The sequence below is a fragment of the Rhineura floridana genome, chromosome 8, assembly GCF_030035675.1.
Source record: "Rhineura floridana isolate rRhiFlo1 chromosome 8, rRhiFlo1.hap2, whole genome shotgun sequence".
Taxonomy (NCBI): Eukaryota; Metazoa; Chordata; class Lepidosauria; order Squamata; family Rhineuridae; genus Rhineura; species Rhineura floridana.
The window spans coordinates 110,998,511-111,022,122 of NC_084487.1; the positions used below are offsets into that span (position 1 = coordinate 110,998,511).

Consider the following 23,612-nt stretch of genomic DNA (forward strand, 5'->3'; position numbering starts at 1 on the left):
ACCTCTGGAATGGGGAAATGGCCAGGGCGGTGGACACGATTGCTCCTGAGCGTCCCCTCTCATGAAGTGGAGCCAGACCAGCCCCCTGGTTTACCAAGGAGCTGGCGGTGATGAAACGAATGAGAAGGAGACTAGAGCAACGTTGGCAGAAGACTCGGAGCGAGTCTGATCGAACACAGGCTAGATCCTATTTGAAGGCCTACTCCGTGGCAGTACGGGCAGCAAAGAAAGCATTCTTTTCTGCCACTATTGTGTCTGCAGGGAGCTGTCCAGCGGAGCTGTTTCGAGTGGTCAGAGGTCTTTTACATCTTGGCCCCCGTAGGGATAATATAGACCATTCAACAGACCGCTGCCAAGAATTTGCACGGCACTTTGCAGATAAAATCACTCAGATTCGTTCCGACTTGGATGCTATAGTTGATACAGTCTCAGTGGATGTAACTTTGGCTCCTGCCTGTCCAATAATAATGGATTCTTTTCAATTTGTACAGCCCGAGGATGTGGACAGGATCCTTGGAGAGGTGAGAGCCACCACATGTCTTCTAGACCCCTGCCCTTCCTGGCTCATTAAATGTGCCAGAGAGGGACTGGCTGAGTGGGTGAAGGGAGTGATCAATGCCTCCTTACAACAAGGCAGAGTTCCAGTGTGCCTAAAGGAGGCAGTTGTAAGGCCTTTGTTGAAAAAGTCCTCCCTGGATCCCTCCATAATGGATAATTATCGGCCAGTGTCCAATATCCCATTTTTGGGCAAGGTAATAGAGCGTGTGGTGGCCTCCCAGCTCCAGGGATTCTTGGATGAAACGGAGTATCTAGATCCATTTCAGTCTGGTTTCAGGCCTGGTTATGGGACAGAGACGGCTTTGGTAGCCTTGGTGGACGACCTACGCAGAGAACTGGACAGGGGGAGTGTGTCCCTGTTGGTTCTGCTGGACCTCTCAGCGGCTTTCGATACCATCGACCATGATATCCTTCTGGGCCGCCTTGCTGGGATGGGACTTGGGGGCACTGTTTTACAGTGGCTCTGTTCATTCCTGGAGGGACGAACCCAGAAAGTGGTGCTGGGGGATTCCTGTTCAACTCCTTGGCCGTTGGCCTGTGGGGTCCGTCAGGGTTCAGTTTTGTCCCTCATGTTATTCAACATTTACATGAAACCTCTGGGAGAGGTTGTCCGAGGGTTTGGGGTTCGGTGCCATCAGTATGCTGATGACACCCAACTCTACTTCTCCTTTCCACCTAACTCCAAGGAAGCTGTCTTGGTTTTAAACTGGTGTCTGTCATCAGTGGTGGACTGGATGAGGGTGAACAAATTGAAGCTTAATCCAGACAAGACAGAGGTGCTCCTGGTCAGTCGAAAGGCAAATCAGGGAATAGGGATTCAGCCTGTGCTGGATGGGGTTACACTCCCCCTGAAGATGCAGGTTCGCAGTTTGGGTGTGCTCCTGGACTCAGCTTTAAATTTGGAGGCCCAGGTTTCTGCAGTGGCCAGGAGTGCTTTTGCACAATTAAGATTAGTGCACCAACTGCACCCGTTCCTTGAGCCGTCTGATCTGGCCACGGTGACACATGCCTTAGTTACATCCCATTTAGATTACTGTAACGCGCTCTACGTGGGGCTGCCTCTGAAGACTGTTCGGAAACTTCAGTTGGTGCAACGTGCTGCAGCCAGAATATTAACTGGGGCTGGTTACAGGGACCATACGACTCCCCTGTTACAAAAGCTCCACTGGTTGCCACTCTGTTTCCGGACACAATTCAAAGTGCTGGTGATGACCTATAAAGCCCTATATGGCTTAGGTCCAGGCTATCTGTCAGACCGTATCTCCCTATATGAGCCTGCCCGGGCCCTGAGATCCTCAGGAGAGGCCCTTCTCTCAATACCTGCGTCCTCACAAGCACGACTAGTGGGGACGGGAGATGGGGCCTTTTCGGTGGCTGCCCCAAGGCTTTGGAACTCCCTTCCTAGGGAAGCAAGAATGGCCCCCTCCTTGCAGTCCTTCCGTCAGCAAGCAAAGACTTTTTTATTTCAACAAGTCTTTGGAACTGAAAGCTGTTAAGGACAGGTCTTGAAGGGTGCTGCATTGCTGTTGCCTAACTGTATTATTTTAAACTGAGTTTGAATTATTTTAACTGTATGTATGAATGGTTTTAATACTGTAAATTGTTTAATTTGATTTTAATCTAGACTTTTGTATGTTTTTAATTATATGTGTGCTTTTATCTGGAAGCCGCCGTGAGTTCCAGTTTTGGGAAAAGGGCGGGGTAAAAATAATGATAATAAATAAATAAATAAATATTCTCAATAGTTGGCTAATTTTTCTGAATGTGGGTTTCTTGTAAAATACAGCTATTTCTGTTTCATCTAGGAAAAAAATCATATTCCTTTTATTCATGTTGTTTAGCTCTTGTTTTACAATGAGTAATATTAACTGGATTTTAGACATTATAGATTCTACATATCAAATCTAATAATGCATAAATAATACAATTAAACCTAAATACAATACCAAATATATTTTAATTTTTATTGATTTTCCTCTCTCTCTCTCTCTCTCCCCCCTTTTGCACCATGTTTCCTCCTCCTTGATCTTCTCTTTCCTTAAATTTACTCAAGCAGACTTTTCCTTCTTCTATATTTTTTATAACATATAATTTCTGTAAAAAGAAGCCCCCCCCGCTGTAAACAATATTTTTCTGACTCAGCTTGTCAATTAAAGATATTAACTGTCCCCTCTCTTGAAGTGTTATTATGGGTGATCAACCTTGATAAAAGGCTAGCTCTATATCCAATTTATTGTAGAATTTTTGCCTATTTTCATTTCACCTCTTTTGATCTCTGAATTTTACTTTGACATTTCTTTCCTACTTTTGTTCTTATACTCTTTCAAAATTAATTATATGTGCAAATTCAATATTTTTTGGTTTTGTAGAATCTGACCACTTAAAGTACTGCTTTAAACAATCCCTCTAAATTATCTCCTTCAAACTTTTCCTTCAATCATTTGATTTTAATTCCTGATCTCCTTCCCAAATTATCAAATTCCTCAATTCTTTGGTCTATATCTTTTGTTTATCCTCAACTATATCTTGCTGTTGAGTCTTAACTTTATTATCAATCTCAAATAAATGTTGGGCTAATTGCTCTTGGTTATTTTTAAGTTCTTTCATAGCATTAACTGTCTATAGAATTACATCATTTTTCTCTACTGCTATTTGTAGCCTTTTCTTAATGTTGTTATTTTTCCTCTCCAAATCCTCTTTGGGGAATCTTAAGCATTCACTTCGCCTCAGTTTTCTCAAAATGTTTTGCCAATGCTAAATACAAATCTTGTGTTATCAAAGCCATGTCTGTCTTGCTTCCAAATTTTTTCCAGACATCCTTTCTAATTAACTGTTCAGTAATTTTATTCTTATTTATATTGAATATGTGCAAAAATAAAGTATTTGTTTATTATACTTTTATTCCTATAATGGCTTGATCTCTATTAGTTCTTAATATTTCATATTCATTTACAATGTCTACTGATTATCCAGCCCTAGGCAAAAAAAAGTTATGTCAATGAATCAATTGATTCAACAAATTTAATTAATTAAATATCCTAACTACATTTATTAATATAAATTGGCAAATTAATTATAACCATAATTATACACACAATTCATATAATTAATTTGCCAACAGTATTTCTTGATTAGTTAACAACTATTGGAAAGAAGGTGAAAAAGTCAGTGGGTCTTTCTTTGAGTGCGGTGAGTAATGTCGGGTTTCCAGTTAAAACTAGATGTAGTTACATATTTTGTACATAACTTGATCAATGAAGCAATGAAGAAATAGTCTCAATAAAGCAGAACGTGGTTAGAGTCTAAAAAAGTTGATTAGCCTTCAAGCTTTAGTCCATTAACCATAGAAAGGAAGCTATCTAGCTGTGATGCCAATAGAGGGGAATGAAACAGAAAGCACAGAGAAGACTCCATACATGTTGGTGTATTTAGCTTGGATTTGAGTTCAAATTCATTAGTGAGAGAGGGTAAACAGGCTCTCAAACTTCAATTAGTACAAACACAGTAGATCCTACCGGTTCATTGTTCAACTATACTCCAAACCATGTGGGTGTCCTGGCCTACCCCATTGGAATCAGACTTGGAGCCACTGGTGTGTTCTTTCCTGTTGTGTTTAATGCAAAACTTAGCACCACAGTGTTTCATAGATCAGCTTATAGGCAACAGCGGCGTCACTAGTGAGAGTGCGGGGGGCGGTGGACCTCTGGCGCGCACCCTCCCAGGTGCATGGATGGGGGGGTGGTCTTGCGCGTGCGCGCACTCACTCACCACACACTCCAGGCTGGTGGTGGAAGGTCCGTCCCAGCTTCACCACCAGCGAGCGGGCACCTGCTGTCAGTCTCGCCCGCCTGCCTCCGAGGAGGCGTTGGCTGCGCCGACCCGGAGCACTTCTCAGCTCCTTTGCCGGCCAACGGCGCAGGGTGGGGCGGCTCAGGGTGTCACCCCCCTCAGGGTGTCACCTCAGGGTGTCACCCCCCTCAGGGTGTCACCCGGGTGCGGTCCGCACCCTCCACACCCCGGTAGTGACGCCCCTGATAGGCAACACAGCTCTCTATGGCATTATGGGAGATTACTAGGCATGGCTACTCAAGCAAAGACATTGCAGCAACCTGACACTGGGACTACTTAAATAGGGTTGAGGTGGGCTGACCACTTGCATGGCAACTGTCTCTCAGATTGCGACAGGCCAAGCAAGTGGGCACTCCATTGTACAGATGGGGGAGCGACCCAGTCTGTTCATGCCTATGCATCCTCTGGCACATCCTTGGTGATGGGGAGGAGACACATTGGCCAGTTCTTCCCCAGTCCCCTCCTCTGGGCTCACCCCCTGTTCCTCCCTCTCTGGAGGCGGAAGTGGTTTGGGAGGACTGATGGACTCTGGAGGCATGGTAGGAGAAGGTTTTTTGGCTGACCCTATCTCTTCAACAGCTGGCAGCAGCTCAGGGGTGAGGCTGTCACTGGCTGGACTATTGAAGTCTTCTCTGGTTTCCACTCCCTCCCTCTGCAGCCCACTAGGACCCTCCCCAGCATGGCAGTTCCCCTCCTCCTCTTGCCCATTTTGCCAGGAATTCTCTATGGGGGCCATGACAGCGGGTGTAGAAGCATGGAGCTCAACAGAAATACCACAGGAGATCCTGTTGTTTGCTTTTTGCTGGTACAAATCCAGTCAGTGTCTAATCAGATGTCTCCAGGCTAAGAATGGGATTTTTTTTTAATCCATTTCGGTTCTCTGTTTCTCATTTTTCCAGTCTTAAATTCAGTTCTCACCTTTCTGCAGCAATTTATGATTTTTTTTAAAATCCTCATGAAAATTCTCCAGCATTTTAGTGCTAATTTCTCCTAATCAATACATTTTTGTAGGCAGTTTTTTGACTAATGTACACATTTTTATAAGCCATTTCTCATCATATAACATTTTTGCATGTTATTTTCACCCATATATTCATTTTTATGCACACATTCCCCTAACATATGCATTTATGCAAACATTGTTTGGTTGGCTAATTGCATTGCACAATCTGAATAAGTGTGAATTTTGAAGGATTGCTGTGTTTCAATTCTCACATTGTTTCAGAAACTGTGAATTTGATCAATTCAGCGCGAAGTGTGAACTGAAACAGATTTCTTGCCCATCCTTACTCCAGGCTAAGCTTTGATAAAAGGTTTCATACACCAATGGCTGCTTGCTCCGTTGCTCTGGATGTGCTCCAAATACATGCTAAGGATTGTATACAACTAAGTCCTACTTGAAGTAGACCCACTGAAATTAATGAGCCTGTTAGTTATGACCATTCATTTCAATGGGTATACTCTGAGTATGACTAATGTTGGACACAATCCTAAGTGTGCCCACTTAGTTCCACCCTTCACATGTTGCTGAGGAATGTGCAGAAGCAATACCTCTGCTTCCGTTTACAAGGATATGGGAGTAGGGACCCATTTCTGTTTTGTCCAAGTGGAGCTAGGGCTACCACTTCAGGAGTGGGTCTTGGCAAAGACAGTGTTGCAACTCATCAAGATCATACTCTTCCTCACCTCCTCCAGCCACCACCAGCTTCTCAATTTAATAAGCCAAATTTAATTTCCTCAGTGTTCTGTAACCAGAGTGTTCCCTTGGTCAAGCTATGCATTCAGAAACAATGTAGTGACAAAAACCTGAAAGCAGAGTCTTATACGGCTGAATACTCAATGAACTGAATGAAGCCCACAAATATAGAAATGCTAGCTTTTGGTAAGAGGCTATTTGTTGTTTGTACAAAGATAAAAGATTAAATATTTAGCTGTGAATGTGCTCCCTTTACTCTCAAGATGAGTTTGGAAAGTGGGGAATTAGATTCTCCAGTGATACATGTTACCTCAACTTTATAATTCACACCATTTTATTTGTATAGTATTTTAATATGGTAAACCACCTAGAGGGCCCTGGCAGCACGGCAGTATATAAATGTAATGAATAAATACAGCTGTCTAGATGCATGGTTGCTTGGGAAACATTAAGAGATATCTCAGGCTGTCAAAATGGGCCCAATCACTGACCCTTTAGCTTTAGTGGCAGAGCTTTGAGGACAAGGTATGTTGAAACAAAAGAAAGAACAATGTATGAAGATAGCCTGCTCCAGTTCTAATTATGTGCCACAAGTGGTCTGAGGCAGTACATGGAGATACACACATCCATCTGCTTGCACAATGTATGTATTTATTTTTTTAAAAAAAATATCAAGCTGGTATCTCTTAGAATGACTAATAACATACATTAAAACACCAGAAGAATACATAAGAAATACAAAATAAGAAACAGACCAGCAGAAAAACAGTAAAAGCCAGGTTATAAACAGTGGCTAAAATCAACATCTAAAAAGCTCAGGCAAATAAAACATTCTTTGCCCAGTGCCAGGCACAGGCAAGCCTCTCTGGGGAGAAAATTGTGGGACTTCCAAGTGTGGGATTTCTTCTCTCGGATCCTAGGGACCCATGCTTCTTGCTATTCCCTCTGCTGCCTGCTCTAGAGTGGCCCAGCATCTAATGGGCTCTCACCTCCATTTTCATTACTCAGTGACTGTAGCATCAAGGTTTAAATTGCATGTATGAAACAGCTACAACTTACCCGATACTGAGACAAAGCTTTCATATCACCTCACCTCAGAACTGGTTGCGGATGAAATCAATTTCAGTAGGAACTAAGAGCAGCTAACATCCTAGATTCAATTTGGCATGTTTCTGTGGAGGAAAGTCATATATTAAGTTGAGGGTCACTGATGGATAAGTCAACAAATGCAAAGATACTCAGTCATGTATACAATCTATCTATGTTCATAATTATCATATTTGGAAAATAACTGAGTTATGGTGAAACAAGATCAATAGCACCCATTTTGCTTCCCAAACTACATGCTTGATTTAATAACAGATAAAGAAAGGCCATGTTTGGACTGATATTTGCCAACTGGAGATGGAACAAATTGTGTTGCAGTAATAATGCCATCTAAAGAGCTCGGATTCATTATGCTGATTGACCTAGCATATGGTAAGTGTAATTCAATGCAAAATTATATAGAACAATTAGTCTAGGATCAAGGACCCATCCTGAGAAATGCATGCTTGCTGCTGAAAGGAACAATCATGTAATCAAGGTAAGGGATTTGCAATCTGTTGTGTAGTGAATAATCTAAAACCATCAGGGCAACCTACACCTAAAGCAAAGAAGTAAACAAGAAACAAGGGGTGGAGGGAAGCCAGGGAGAAAGATGATACTGTATTTGACAAGAGCTATACACGATTTGAAATATTACTGTAGCAGAGAAAAGGGATCATTACATTGAGAAGGATACTGTTTATTTATTTATTTATTAAACTTGTATACCGCCTCATAGCCAAAGCTCTCTGGGCGGTTTACAATAACTAAAAACAAATACAATTTAAAATACATCTTTTAAAAAACAATTTAGGGCAACAAAGATGATGCCAAAACTTTAAAATACAACTTGTAAAAGAACAAATGATTTCTCCTACGAAACAGGTGAGTTCAAAAAATTCTTTCATTATCAATTAGATCAACAGGAGTTTTAAAGGGTTCGTTGGGTTGTTGTTGTTGTTTTTAAAAGTGTGCCTCTGAGAGAGAGTTCACCCTCCCCACTGGGAGTTTATGGAATATTACACATGGAAAGAGAACAGTAATATAGGAGGAAGGTCTTTCTTCACTGTAGAACTTTTTTTAAAAAAAATCATTGACTTCTGTCGAGTGAAGAATTGCTTAGAGAGTACAAATTAGTCCAACAGGTACATGCTTTAGAGATCAGTGCAGACATTGGGGGAATGTTGAGAACAGGATTACAGGTTAAGAGCTTGTCCTACAAGACAAGATGTGCCTGAGTGTTTGTTCAGGTCTTTCAGTTCTAGCATAGTATTTATTTCACAGTAGAACAACTACTTGTTTTGTGCTAAACAGTTGCATATATTATGGCAGGCATTTTCCCTCTGGAAATAGATCATTCATGATAAAGAATAATTCCTGTTTTAAATTTATGGACATTGGCTTTAAAGTGCCAACCTAATGCAGCTCTCCTGCAAGTCACCCAGAGATTGACCAGTAGATCTACTTTCTGCCCATTCTTGGACTGTAGCTGACAATCAGACCAGCCCAGAAATCCCGACAAATTTTTAAAGGCAAAGATGATGGACAAAATGACTGTGAAGAAACATTTCATCCAGCATAGGCTAAAAAGGCTCCTCAGATTGCTTTGGAAATGGAATCAGCCCCATGACAACCTTTAATATAGTGTACATTAATGTATTCACCCGATAAGGAAATCTGAACAATTGCAACATTGTTGTGGTTTTCCCAGGAAGAACCTGTTGGCATTTTTCAGATTTCTGAGGATATCTGCTTCCACTTTAACAAAGTCTCTCTCTCTCTCACACACACACACACACTTTTTTCCTCTTCAAGATGAAACAAGAGAGGGGCTAACCCTGGATTCAAGCCAGGAGTGAAGTGATTTTACATTTGTCACAGTTAGCTTTTCATCTAAAGCTTTCTATATCGCTGTCCTCACAGGATTGCCAGTTTCCCCCAGACCTGCTCCCCACCTGCACAGAAATAACTACCAGCAAGAGTATTACTGCAAGGAAAAATCTTCATGTGGAAAATGCCCATGTATCCTGTTAAAGGCTCAGGAGCAAAACTAATACAAAGCTGGCAGCCATATGCACTCCGCATCTATTGTTCTTTCAACACCTTGCAGGCTGATTCTTTGCATATTCACTCCAAAAAAATTACTCTTCCAAAGTAAGGGTGCACAGGTTTTCAGTCTTACATTTCTTCACTACTAACAGCAACTGTCCAACATTTCTGAATTCTGAAACATATCACCAGTGCTTTCAATGAGAGCAGTGAACATCCAAATAGAAGAAGTGCATAATTAATCTGATCACAGAAAGTGCCGGGATTTTTCTTGCAGAATTAGAGACTCCTGCTGCTTATGGCAGAAGATACATTTTTAAAGGCAAGCCTCTCCTTCAAATTCACTGCACTTGTTTGAAAAGGGAAATAAATGAAACTCCTGGCCTCATAATTCTGTTGTGATACATATAGTCACGTTTACCTTGGCATGGTCCTTGTATTCACCAATTGGCTAATCAAAAAGCAATACACCTGCCAGCTGTGTTTATTCCTTTACTGGCATACAAAATGCCCTTTTCAAGAGGGTCAAAGCAAATAGTGTGACTAGATGATTTATTTGTCAAACAGAAATTACAGCACCACCAGTTCCAATTCGTATTAATTAGAAGGCCACGGTTACAGAAATTTCTGTCAAATAGGTAATCAGCACGGTTGGCACCTGCATTCCCAGTCACCCTTTTCAAGATAATCAAAATAGATGGCTCTCATCACTTTTCCTCTTGCAGCATATATATACACAAACACACACACTTTACAATAGGTCCTCATCTGCCGCCCTGGGCTCCTGCTGGGAGGAAGGGCAGGATATAAATCAAATAATAAATAAATAAATAAAATCTGTTTACTGAGGTAATAGCTTTGGTCTCTTTTTTCCTGTCCAAGAATCCTGAAGACTCAGAAGGTCTGCATCAGAGAGTTGCTATGGGTTGCTGGAGGAATGCTGTTGAAATTGGCTTCTCCATGCTGGATAACCCGACTCCTGGTCATCGTGCACTGGAGTTCTCACTGTGTTGATTGGAATCACCATACTATGAAATTGCACGCTCCCGTTCCACGTTTCCTAGGAGGGAAAAAGTTCTTTACGGCACCCTATCCCTACCCCAACCTGATGCTCTCCAGATGTTTTGCACTACAACTGCCATAATCCCAGGATAACAGGAGACTGCCAGATAAGAAAATGTGTGTGGGGGGTGTCCAAGCACAAAAAAGGGTAGCACTCCTAAACCTTTAAATACTCCTTAAACCTTTAATAGTTTCGGAAGAACAGAAGGGAGGAATCATAGTAGCTATAAATTATCATGACAAGCTACATCTGTGAACTTCTACGCAACTTTAATGGTGCAGGGGCCCTGTCATTTTTGCTTCTGGACACCCCTTAATTTAAACATAGCTTTCCCCCATGACTTCAGTAACACAGCATTGATTTGAAGTAGCATGTTATTAAACAAAATCATTACTTGGGGCATGATATTTTAATAGTGGCAATTTTGTCCAGTCAAAAATGGTATGAAATAGCACTCTTTCCAGAGAGCCAGTGTGGTGTAGTGGTTAAGGTGCTGAATCCCCACACAGCCATGAAGCTCACTGGGAGACCTTGGCCAGTCACTGACTCTCAGCCTCATGAAAACCATAAGTCAGAATCGACTTGAAGGCAGTACATTTACATTTTTATCACTCTTTCTTAACCATCTCTAAGAGGTTGTCGTTTTAAAAACTTAATCTGAAGCCTGCTTTTTTCTAGCCTGACTCGCTAGTGTTTAATCCACTATAATTTATAGGCTTGCATTAGAAAAGCACAGTTACATTATTGTGATATATAACTGATACATGGAAGTCCTAGGATCCTTTAGTCCACAAAACCCTCAGTCACAAGATATTCAAATAGACTTAAATTCAAGTGTGTGATCCTGTCCTCACCTTTTGATGTTCAAAGCAGATTCCCTATCTGGCCACGTGAAACAGGCAGACACATGATTAAACTGTATCATAGTAGGCAAGGTGTGTTATATTTTTGGATGATGTCTCCCATGTGACAAAATATTCCCTGCATGTAGTAAATGGGCAATTTAAAGAAAAAAAGCTTTCACATAGCCCTATTGTGCTGGTTTACTACATGGAGTTTTTCTTTAATAGGGAAACATTCAAAAATATGACTGCTCCACCCCTCCCCACACACATGCACTTGCTATCTGAAGTAATATAGCATAAAATATTTATAAATATAGTTATAGAATAAGGTAGAAGATTTGATGGGTGGTAGGATTAGAAGGTATTTTTGTTGTTGCAGTTTGCTACCTTAAGGTTGCATTTTGGCAAAACATTGAGAAATAGTTAAGAAGTGGAAAGCAGAAAATGGAACTGGAACATGTGAGGCAGGATTGTTTTGTCTTTATGCTACACAATTTTATATGATGCTCAATAAGCTAGGGGGGGGAATCAAAACACACCAAAATTGTGATTGATAAATATAGTGGAGGTCTGTGACTATAAGGAATAAAGTTTGTATGTACAATATAGTGGCTGTATACTATAGCCAGCATGGATTTTTCACATTTCGCAATGTTAAATTGAAAATACCCCCCATGCCATTCTGATGCTTCCCATAAACTCCTTTCAATACAAAACTTTACAAAACTGATAGTCCTGAACTCAGAAACGCTTGCTTAACAACCCTCTAAATTTTCATGGCCATACACAAAACAGTCAGAGAGAATAGAGAGTTCAAAGTCTAAAGAGAGAGAGAGAAAAAACCCGAGAGCCCTTTTTGACTTTTTTCTGTCAAAAGTTATCATAACCTGTTGAAATTCATTAAAAATCAGCCATGTTCACAGAGTACCTGTAATCCTATTACTGACCTTGCCCCATACGCTGATCTTCATCTTCTGCAGTTTAAAGGTTAAAAAAAAATGCCTGGCTGATTTTTAATGAATTTAAGAAATGTTGGCTTTAATCCAATGATAACGCGGGGCATGCTCAGTAAGAACCAACTGTCAGTGTTCTAAAAGCCAGACTCACAGCTGCTTGGCTTGCCTAATCAGGGGGCCACAGCCACACCAGACTTTGATTTCACTTGAGACAGTCATGGCTTAGGTGGGAGGCTACATGTGCCTGCTGTAGAATAAAAAGATGAGGGAAACCCTGAAAAGCAATGATACTATTCACAATGTTTTCCGTTTGGAAAGGAAAGGGGCTTCCCCTCTGCCCAGTGCCCACCCACCCAATCTCCTCCCCTCCCCCGGGTCGGTATTACACTACAACCTGGGAGACCAGGGTTGGAATTCCCCACACAGCCATGAAGCTGACTAGGTGACCTTGGGCCAGTCACTGCCTCTCAGCCTCAGAGGAAGGCAATGATAAAACCACCTTTGAATACCATTTATCATGGAAACCCTGTTCAAAGGGTCACCATAAGTTGGAATCAACTAGAAGGCAGTCCATTTCCATTTTCAAACATGATTGCACAGAAATAAATCCCATTGAACTCAAAAAGTATGCAACTGATCAAACCCACTCTCGCTTCTTCTTCCTCCTATCCCCTCCCACTTGCCCCTTCCCTCCCCTTCCAATCCTCTCCTCCCCCCTTCCCTCCCCCTCCCCATGGTCAATTTTACCTATCTTAAGCATGATTGCTTAAGCATGATTGCTTCGGTTGGTAGCCCAGCTACGTCCCTACCTGACTAAGGATCTTACATCAGTAGTACATGCTCTGGTAACCTCACGTTTGGATTACTGTAATGCGCTCTACGTAGGGCTACCTCTGAAGACGGTTCGGAAGCTACAGCTGGTGCTAAATGCTGCAGCCAGACTGCTAACAAGAACGAAGCGATCGGACCATATAACACCTGTTCTGGCCTGCTTGCACTGGCTTCCAATACGCTTCCGGGCCAGATTCAAAGTGTTGGTATTAACCTACAAAGCCTTATACGGCGCGGGACCACGATATCTGTCGGAACGCCTCTCCCGTTATGAACTGGCTCGTACACTACGGTCTGCTACGAAGGCCCTCCTCCAGGTCCCGACCCATAGGGAGGCCCGGAGGGTGGTGACAAGATCAAGGGCCTTCTCAGTGGTGGCCCCCGAACTATGGAATGGTCTCCCCGAGGAGGTGCGCTTGGCGCCGACCCTATCATCCTTTCGGCGCCAAGTTAAAACCTTTCTCTTCTCCGAGGCATTTTAATTTTTTGTTAATGATGGTAATGTTTGTAATTTGATCTTAGTTATGCAGTTTTTAGATTGTGAAATTTGATTTTAGATTGTGATGGTTTTGTATTTTCCTGTATTTTATTGTATTTATGTTCACCGCCCAGAGAGCTATTGCTAGTCGGGCGGTATATAAGTTTTAAAAATAAATAAATAAATTGCAGGGGAGTAAATACCATTGAAGTCAATAAGCATGCAAATGATCAAACCTGCCCTCCCCTCACCCTTCCTTTGCCCCCCTCCAATACGCTCCTTCCCCCTCCCCCTCCTCCTCCCCTCCCCTCTTCCGTCTTCCTCTTCCCCTGCCCACTCCAGGCCTCCCTCCCCATGGTCAGTTTTACCTATCCTAAACATGACTGCACGGGAGTAAATCGCACTGAACTCAATAAACATGCAAATGATCAAACCTGCCCTCCTCCCCTCCCCTTCCTGCCTGCTCCCAACCCAGTCCTGCCCTCTGCCTTTCCTCCCCTCCCTCCTCCTCCTCCCCCCATCCCCTGTGGTCAGTTTCACCTATCCTAAGCATGATTGCAGGAGAGTAAATCCCACTGAACTCAGTAAGCATGCAAATGATCCATCCATTCTCAGCAAACTTGCACAGGATCCCATTTCTTACCTCCCAGATTAAAAAGCAGGGAAATTCTCTAACAGGCAAAAAAACCTTGTGGTTTAAGAACGTACCTATAGCCCACAGATCTCTCTATCCAACTTTAAAAAGCAGGGAAATTGGGCAGCTATAGTGAATGCACCAGGGCAGCAGGAGACCTGAACTCCTCTCTGAGATATTGGACTGCCCTACAAATTGGTCAGAATGCAAACACAATTTGGGTTGGTCTTTCACAGTCCAATCCACTTCCTGTGTAGCTTGGAAGAATTTGGTAACATGTGCCTCTGAGCATATGGTGAGTGGTGGCAACACGTGCAATCAGCCCAAATAATAGAAAGAAGACATGTGCTGTGCTGATCTTGTTTTAGCAGGGAGGAAGCAACATTATTAAGACAGTTGATATAGTTCAGATGGTCACTTTAAATATGTCTGATTTACTTTGCAATTGTAATGAAGCTTCCTATATGAAATCATTTTCTTTTGTTTCTATTTCTGTGAATATGTGAAATACAGCAACACTTTGCAAAATTTACACTAAAAAAACTCCAAAAATAATTGTGGAATAATGGCACTGACTTCTGCAGAATAGTCTTCAGTGGACCTCAGGAGTGTCTCAATTTGCACAAGAGAAAACAGTGGGAGGTGAAACATATTCTAGCAAAATTCTAGGTGTGCGCTATGATTTTAATTGACCGTGCACCTTGCCTTAAATAAAGTGGTTGAAACATAGCAGGCTGAAAACATGCATCCTCTTTTTTCTAACAGCTAGAGTCATTGCTGAAGTAGCAACATACAGTAATCAGTCTGATTTTGCATCAAACTGCAGTTTCAGATTCAACAATGCACCCAAAATAGAAATAGAACATAACCTCCAATTTGAAGGCTGTCTTCATCATCATGACATTGACCTATAGAAAGGCTTTGAAATTAATAAAAATGAATTTGACACAGACTTCTAGGATGAATAATGAGGGAAATAAAATTTTCTAGTTTAGATTCTCTATAGAAACATTAGTAACACAGGAAAGAAGCAAAGTAAGAGCACCAACAAACATGCAAAAATATAATTCTCCATCTTTGGAGAGGTGTTGCCACCACTCACCATATGCTCAGAGGCACATGTTACCAAATTCTTGCAAGCTACACAGCAAGTGGATTGGACTGTGAAAGACCAACCCAAATTGTGTTTGCATTTTGACAAATTTGTAGGGCAGTACAATATCTCAGAGATGAGGTCAAGTCTCCTGCTCCCCTGGTGCATTCACTATAGCTGCCCTATTTCCCTGCTTATTAAAGTTTAATAGAAATATCTGTGGGCTATAGGTACGTTCTTAAAAAGGTTTTCTGCCTATTAGTGAATTATTATTTAATTCGTTCAAGTCAGTAATAATTACTTTTAACTGTATATTAGGATCTTAAAATAGTTATGGCAAAACTAATGCTTCAGGCTATGATCAAACTATTGAACAGAAACTCTTTGTTGAGAGGGGCACGTGACATCAGCTCCTATTGGCCCCAGCCTGCATGGCCTATGTCAGGGATGATGGGAGCTGGAGTCCAACAATATCTGGTGAGCTACAGGTTAGCCACCTCTTGCCTTAAACAGAGAGAGGTAGCCAAAGCTTTCTCAGTCCTGAAAGCTTGTTGTTGGGTAGCATTCTTTACATGATGTTCACCTCCTCACTTCTGCCATTTGCAACTCAATTATCTTTGAAGAATTTGAGAGCTCAGTTAACTTATACACTATTTATATGCAATTTATACAAAGGAACAAGCAACTTTGAATGGTTGTTGGGATTTCCCAGATTTCCTGTCTGGGAAATCTAACTCTGACACTCAGAATCTCATACTCATGGTTTTTTTATTTTTGTTGCATCATAGATTTCACTCCAGGGTGTAATCCTTAAAGACTTCAATGGATCACCTTGTCATGGAGTGACGGAAGGGGTGTGTGTGTGTGTGTGTGTGCGCGTGAGAGAGAGAGAGAGAGAGAGAGAGTTTATTTAGCAGCCAGTTAAAAAGCTTTCCTTTGATTGTCCAACAGAAAGGAAAATCTAAAGGTCAGAAACAAGATTAGAAGGGGAGACTCTCAAGAAGGATTTAACAAACACACCCTGAAGTTTTTATTTTCTCTCTGCCCTTCTCTAAATTTGTAGTATGGACAAGCTTGTTTTTCAGGTGGAATCTAAAACTGAGATACCTAATGCAGCATTAAAGCCAAGCTCAGAAGCTCACAGTTATTACCAAAGTAGTTCAGTTCATGAAGAAACAGAAAACAGGGACAGACCACAGGTGAAAGAGGACTGTAGCTATAAGCAAAGTAAAGCTTCTGAGTCTGGTATTCCTGGGGATCTCTCAAAAAAGGGTGAGACAGTTCAACCAATTAAGAACATAAGAAGAGCCTGCTGGATCAGGCCAATGGCCCATCTAGTCCAGCATCCTGTTCTCACAGTGGCCAGCCAGATGCTCATGGAAGCCTGAAAGCAGGACCTGAGTGCAAGAACACCCTCCTGCAGTTTCCAGCAACTGGTTTTCAGAAGCATACTGCCTCTGGCTATGGTGGAAGAGCACAGCCATCATGGCTAGTAGCCATTGATAGCCTCATCCTCCCTGAATTTGTCTAATCCTCTTTTAAAGCCATCCATGTTAAACTTGGAGTATGTAATATTCATGTAACACATGCTCTGAATGGAGAAGTGAGGGGGAAGGTCATGGTCTTTTCCTTCCCCTGGCCCGGCCCTCATGTCCTCTCCACCAGTGGGTTGACTGGTGCTATACACCTCCCCCCCAATGTTCCTCCTAGAAATGTGGCTGCCCCATCTAACAAGGAAGGCTGGCTACAGGGCTGATACCACTTCTTTGTAACATTTTCAGAAGAGTTAACAATAAAACAAAGATACTAAAATCACAATATAGAACACACAACAAATACAGCAACATAATCCAAGGGGAAAATACAGCATTTCTCCAGTTCTGCTTTTTTTTAAGCTGCCTCATCTGAAATTAAATCCCAGCAAGGCAAATGCTCTCTGGAACAAAACTGTTTTTGCCAGTTTCTAGAGGCAAGATAAAAAAGTGAATAAGTAAACTTCTCTGGGTAGGAACTTCACAACCAGAGTGCCATCATGGAACATGTTCTAAATCTTACAGCCACGGACCACACCTGTAAAAGCAAGAGTTAATCTAAAAGGTTCTCCTCAGAAGATCTTCGTACATGGAAGAACTTATTAAAAGAAACATTATTTTAAGGAAGGAAGGCTTTAAAGATTGGAAGCAGCACCCTGAATGGTGCCCAGAAAACAACTAATACAGCTCTTTAAAGGTCAGGTGTAATATGCTCCCTGTGGCCAGCTGCCATCAGAAGCCTGGTCACCACATTCTTGTTTACATTCGGTAGTTTCCAAACAATCTTCAAGGGCAACACCACACAGAGCATATTGTAGTAGCTCAATCCAAAAGTTTCCATAGCATAAATCACAGAGGCAAGGTCTCAGTTGTTGAGGAATGGATGCTGCTGATGTACCAACTGAAGCGGGGAAAAGATACTTCAGGCCACAGTGATCACATGAAACTCAAGAAACTCAAAGTGGCAAACACAATGTGGATTTTCTGGCAATTTGGTGGCTAATATGGAAGAGATGAAAGCCTAGGGGAGAGAGAAACATGAATAAAGTTCAATGATAGGGTGTCAGAGTTATAACTTTTTAACTGAGTAGTTTCTAGGTCAACCTGGATAGTGAAAAGAACTGATGCTAGAGTGTATGAAGATCAACTATTGCTAAAAGTAGGAGTAAGATTTGAACATGGAGGAAGAGGTGTTCAGGGGGGTGTATGAGAGTTCAAGTGGACTGCAGTAAAAAAAGAAATGTAGAGATAGAAGGAGTCAATAGCGGTTCAGCAAAAAGGATTAGCTTCTAATAGGGCTTTAGACTTTGGCAAAGGCCTTCATTCCAAACATCAAAAAGAATGGGTGTTTGCCAATGTTACTCAGCCTCAAATAACCAGAAGGAAGTCTTTTTCTATCTTGATGTTCAAAAATGAACACACTCCCAAAGATTATGAAGGAGTGGATGTAAAAAATTGCCGGTCTCCCTGAAGCTGAGCAAAACACAGTTGAAATATAGAATACAACTTAGCAAATGTTTGTGACTCAGCGAAACAGAATGCCAGCTGGCTGATGGATCAGGTGGGGAGACGATAGTGGCTGGGAGAATAATATATCTGTCCTTAGTCTGCACAGCTTGAGGTGAAATATTGGAGGTCCAGGAACCTCAGTGGCAAGAGGGGATAAAATGCAAAAGGCGACAGGACGCACAAATTTCTCCCCTCAGTTCAGTCACTTGTAACTTTCCAGTGAGGGCTCATTAGCAAAGATTCTCAAAAGTCAATGGCTTCTAGCCATCCTTTTTATTCCTGTTTCTGGATATAATGATTAAAATTAAATTAATTTTAATACAATTATATTAAAAAATTAAATTAAATTAAATTTAAAAATTCATGTGCACATACACATTTGTTCACTTGTGCTCTTTTCTGTACTAGAGAGGAATCGCAAACCTTTGATATGCAGTGCCTATTGTTAGTAGTATTTCCTGCTTCTTACTAACTTAGTTCCTACTAATGATACAATGCAAATTGGGAGAGCAAGAGTAATTCATGTCTGTATGGCAGGGGTGGGAGGTGGGCAGACTCTGAAGGACTGGTATGGGGAAAGGCCTTCAATAATTCACTATGCTAAATACAAAATGGTATACGAGCCAGACTAAAACTGTGTCCCTTTAATCATTAACAATCCCGACATGGACTTGCACTTCCATTGACTGTCCCTTGGAAGTGCTTCCTTATCACATTTTATGGTCTGCATTTTGACAGCAGAATTTTCTCAATATTAACATGAGTAGTTCAGAGGCCTAGGGTTTGTAAATAACAGAAAAGTACATGCTGTCATGGTGGTGGGGGCTGTTCTGCTTCAAGAGAAAGAGAAGGAAACAATACCCTGAAGCACTTTTTTGTTGTTGTTAACAGGCATAAAACAATCTGTTGCGTTCCACTCAGCAGTAATTGCATAGGAAAGCTACAAAGATGGCTTTTAGGAGGAGACTGTAAAACCACTCATTACTTGAGTTACAAGGTACTTAGATTACATTTCCATCAAGTTATCAAAGCACTTGCGTTTCCGCTTTTCAAAGCCAGTACAATCATAAGGAAAGTCTAACTATGTTCATCCTTGTCTGCGACACCCTAGACTTAAAGCTGCAGCAGATGTTAAAGTTGTTCAGTACTGATGACTGTGTGGTTTAGTTGGGGGGGGGAGGCAGGGAATTTGTCGCCATCTAAAATAATATTTGTAAGAAACAATATTTAAAAGGTGTTTTTGTAATTTGGTTATGATATGTGTTTTTAATGAATTAAATACACCTGCTTCAATCGTTCCTTCCTGGTTGCCTTGTGATCAGGATTTTCTCCAGCCAGGAAAAGGTCCTCCTGTCTGTTTTGACAAGAGACCATACCTAGTGGTAGTGTACATGGCATCCATGTGGAAGACCCAAGGTTTAATCTCTAGCATCACCAGTTTGGCAGAACAGATTCTAAGCTAGCATTCCTGGGAAAACCGTCACCCTGAGACTTTTGGAGAGTCACCACTACTCAAATAAACAATTCTAGGTTAGACTCACCAAGTCAATATAAGACCACTCAGTATGTGCATCTATAATTGCAGAACTCCATTCGTGCTTACAGGTTGGCCCATCTTCCACTTACTGATCAATGAGAAGGTAAGAGAGATGCCTGGACTGTGTTCCACTAGGAGTGGATCCACAAGCATATATATCATACAATTTACTCCTCCCACTGTTCCTGCAAATATCTGGGCAATCAGAATATGTATGAACAACAATGCTGCTGCTTGGCTAAGGATTTTACATAGAAATTGTGACTATTAGGTGGAATATAAATAGCTGAAAATAGAACTCCAGATAACACTGTTATAATAAAGGAAATGATTTAGCAATATAATGTTTTACAAAGTAACATGTGTAGAAAAAGACAAATCTTTGCCCCAAGGGCCCTAAATCAATGACCCTAGGAGGTACGTCAGCAGTATTATTCCCATTATCCAGATGGGCTGAGGCTCCAATTCTATATATGTTTACTCAGAAGTGAATGAGTTCAACGGTAAGTAGATAAAGGGTTGCACCTTAACAGTTAAATCCTGTGCATGAACCCATATTTAAACTGACTTGCATAACATTAACACTGGCACAATGCACACACATAAATTGGTTATCAAAGTACATTTCATATGTATTGCTACACTCCTGCTACATTTCAGAGTAGAATGGGAAGATTCTTAACTGAGTTTAAAAGTCTGATCTTGGATCAACTAACAAATTAAATTACAAAGACTGTCACATACACTTTTTAAAGAGAAGTGATATGTGCTTTTGGTATGCATACCTAGTGCCTAGGCCCACTTAACATTTAGATTATAACAATAGCCAGTGTGCAAAATATGAGAGATGGCCAGCAATATATAGAGGCAGCTGAAATAATCACATATGGTCTGAAACACAAGGGATCCACTCTACTTCTTAAACAGCACCCCTGCAGCTAAGAACTTGTCATCAAACAGGGAAGAAAAGAGACAGCATTAGCCAGTGGCAAAGATGCCTAGTGCAGCTGTAGTATGTGTCATATCATCATCCAGATTGAGAAGGTGAAAGTTTCTGCATTAGAGAAAGTGGATAGGATTTTATAGTGGACAGAAAGGGGAGAAGCAAATAATTAAATGGATATCTGAGATCCTTCATGACCAGGGCATGAAATGCAAGAATGTATAAGCAGTTGACCAAAGTAGGCTAGGGAGTTTTGGTGGTACCATGGAAAATCTAGTCAGGGGGAAGCCAAGCTGATTGCAGCTATTAACAGGGCAAAGGTGAGCTTGAAGATGAGGTCAACTCCAATATTACAATTCTCATGAAGAAACGGAAAGATCACTTTAATAAAAGAGATGATGGGCTAATTGCATAACTAGGAGAATATCTCAGCTACTGTAAGCAATTCCTTTGAGTGCTGCTCAGGTTCAAAAAATAACGAGTCAAAGAGAGGCTAGTACACTAGAGAAGTAAGACTGAAATTCTATACTCATCTGGGATTAAGCCCCACCTGCTGTATTCAATGGGATTTACTTCTGAGCAGATATGCATAGGATTGTGCTATAAATCAAGAACCTTTTTTGTCATTTAGGGATTCTACTTCTACAGATCTAAAACTTTTTTATGTTTTTAAAAATATTTCATGGGAAAGGACAGATTAACTAAAGAAATAATATTGGGTTTTGTGCAACCATGTAAATTAAGATGCTAATAGTTTCAGTAATAGAATTTTAGGGAAAGAAATGCTTCTGATCTCTAGTACTGAACATAATTTTGTTCATCTCTAGAGTCACTGCTACTATTATCAACTGTGTTTTCAATCCAATTCCAGATTAAGGATGGATTACATTGTAATCGACTTGAAGGCACATAACAACAACAACATTGTTGACATCAGCAGCAAGACAATTGGCTTAGCTGTCCCATCTGCATGCCTGTCTGCTTCAATAATCAGATAACCCAGGCAATTCTTCCAGCAAACCTTTACTTCATTTATAATACGTTGCCAGCAGAAAACTAGTTTGCTGGAAGTTGCGGTGTAGAATTCAGTATGAATTATGAAATAAGGCTCTTACCTGTAGCTTGCTCAGGACACCAAAGAATCTCAGGTTTCTTCATTAAATAAAACAAATTATTGTATCTAGGTCCAAATATTATATCATCATGATCATATATCTGTTACATTTACACTCAAGTGCCGCAAAGCAAATTACACAGTAAATAAAAGGGAAATCTGAAACAAGTAAGCAGCTTTTAGGAAGAGGTCTTATTCAGAGCATTGGTCCATCTAGCTGAGTATTGTCTACACTGACTGGCAGCACTTTCCATTGTTTCAGAAAGGGGTCTCTTCCTGACCTTACTTGGGGATTGACCTGGGACCTTTTGCATGTAAAGCATATGCTCTACCACTGAGCTGTTGGAAGTGTGGAAAGAACCACTCCTGTTTGGGTTCTCTTTGCATGCCTAAGGAGAGATAAAAAGTAGACCCTCAAGCTGGCTAGGCTGCCTATCCTTACCTGTGTTCCTCTGCTTCTTTTCCTTGTGTTGTAAACTGATATTCTCAGAGAGCTGTCCTCACTTCTATTCTATCTTTCTTGGAGTGCTGGCTGCCAGATAGTGAAGATATTCTTACCTGGTTGCTTACCCAGATTTCTGATCAGGTGTAAAACAGATGTGTAGTAACATTTCCTCACTTGGTAGGACAATATACATGGCTGTGGTAAATTGCTGCTTTGTAATTAGTTTCTGTATTTAGTCATCCTTAAAAAGTAAGCCTTCTGTAATGTGAGTCATGTCACTTAGTGTGCTGCACAGTATCCAGCAGTCTGTTAGCATTAAATAAATGGTTATTAATAGTAACAAAGTGGAGCCTGCCACAAAAAATTGCACTGTGTCTTTGCCTCCTAAAAGGAGTGCTCCTGGGCAGGGATCAAGGCACCTAGCCATGCCCTCCCTCCCAGATTAGGGTGGGATAACAAGCTACACCTGTTGAAATTCCATCTTCCAGTTAGCTATTCAGGATACTGAAGTTCTGTCCTCTTTTCTGTCTGGTCACTCTATCAAGAATACTCCATCTCATCCTCCTCCTTTCCCTGTTTTTAATTTCTATCTGACACTCAATGTTCTGTGGGTATTAAAACATGCTGCTTTTAGAGGTGTATGTACCTACTTCAATATTTCTTCTAAAAAATTTTTAAACATTATTTCTGTAAACTTAATGGTTGTCCCATGCATGCTGTTACCTTCTTGTTTCCCAGTGGCCTTGGTTTGGCGCAATTTCCCTTGGCATTCATCACGTCAGTTTGCTATTGGAGAGATTAATAGAACTCTAACAGCATATTTATGCATATCTGCCTAGAAATAACTCCCAATTAGTTCAGGGGTTTTTACTACCAGGTAAGTATGTACAGAATTGTAGCCTACTGCATTTCACCACTTCATGTGGCCATTAAGGATCAAAGCAAACGTTCATAACATTTAATCACTGAAGAATAAAGGGTTATCAGTTGTGGTGTGTTCCACTGAATAGGGAAGTGGACTTGAGTCCATAACCAAGGGCCTCTAAAACTCATAGTCTTTTCTAGCCCCAATTACCAATCTGTAAAATGGAATGTTAATTCTCTTAGGCTGCAGTCCTGTATGTATGTCCAGAGAGTAAGCCCCAATAAACATAGTGGGGCTTGCTTCTGAGCAATCCTGCATAAGATTGTGCTGTAAAATGGGGGAAACCAGCTCACCAGCAATGGTGTAACGCTTAAGACAGAGCCTAGGAGATGTACCAACCATATGTATAAATGTAACACATCTTTTTTTCAGGTGATGATCCATGACCAATCATCTTCTCATGGATTTATTAAACTGAATGATTTCTTACTGCCAGGGAAATAGAAAGCTGTATAATTTACTCTCTCTT

The 23,612-nt window shown here is 41.1% G+C and overlaps 1 protein-coding gene across 6 annotated transcripts in view; it reads right to left on the reverse strand.

The window, feature by feature from the left end:
* LHFPL3 (LHFPL tetraspan subfamily member 3) overlaps positions 1–23,058 on the reverse strand; it is a 425,978-nt gene extending 402,920 nt beyond the window's left edge. For 3 of the 6 annotated variants that reach the window (XR_009764495.1, XR_009764494.1, XR_009764490.1), the window contains exons 1-2: positions 22,942–23,058; positions 7,163–7,275 (exon numbers count right to left, since the gene is read on the reverse strand). The gene's annotated coding sequence lies outside the window, so the exon portion shown is untranslated. Of the gene's footprint in view, positions 1–7,162; positions 7,276–10,083; positions 10,299–21,774; positions 22,001–22,331; positions 22,645–22,941 lie in introns of those variants that run through there. The other 3 variants (XR_009764492.1, XR_009764493.1, XR_009764491.1) reach the window with 3 other exon arrangements.
* Positions 23,059–23,612: the final 554 nt, after the last annotated feature.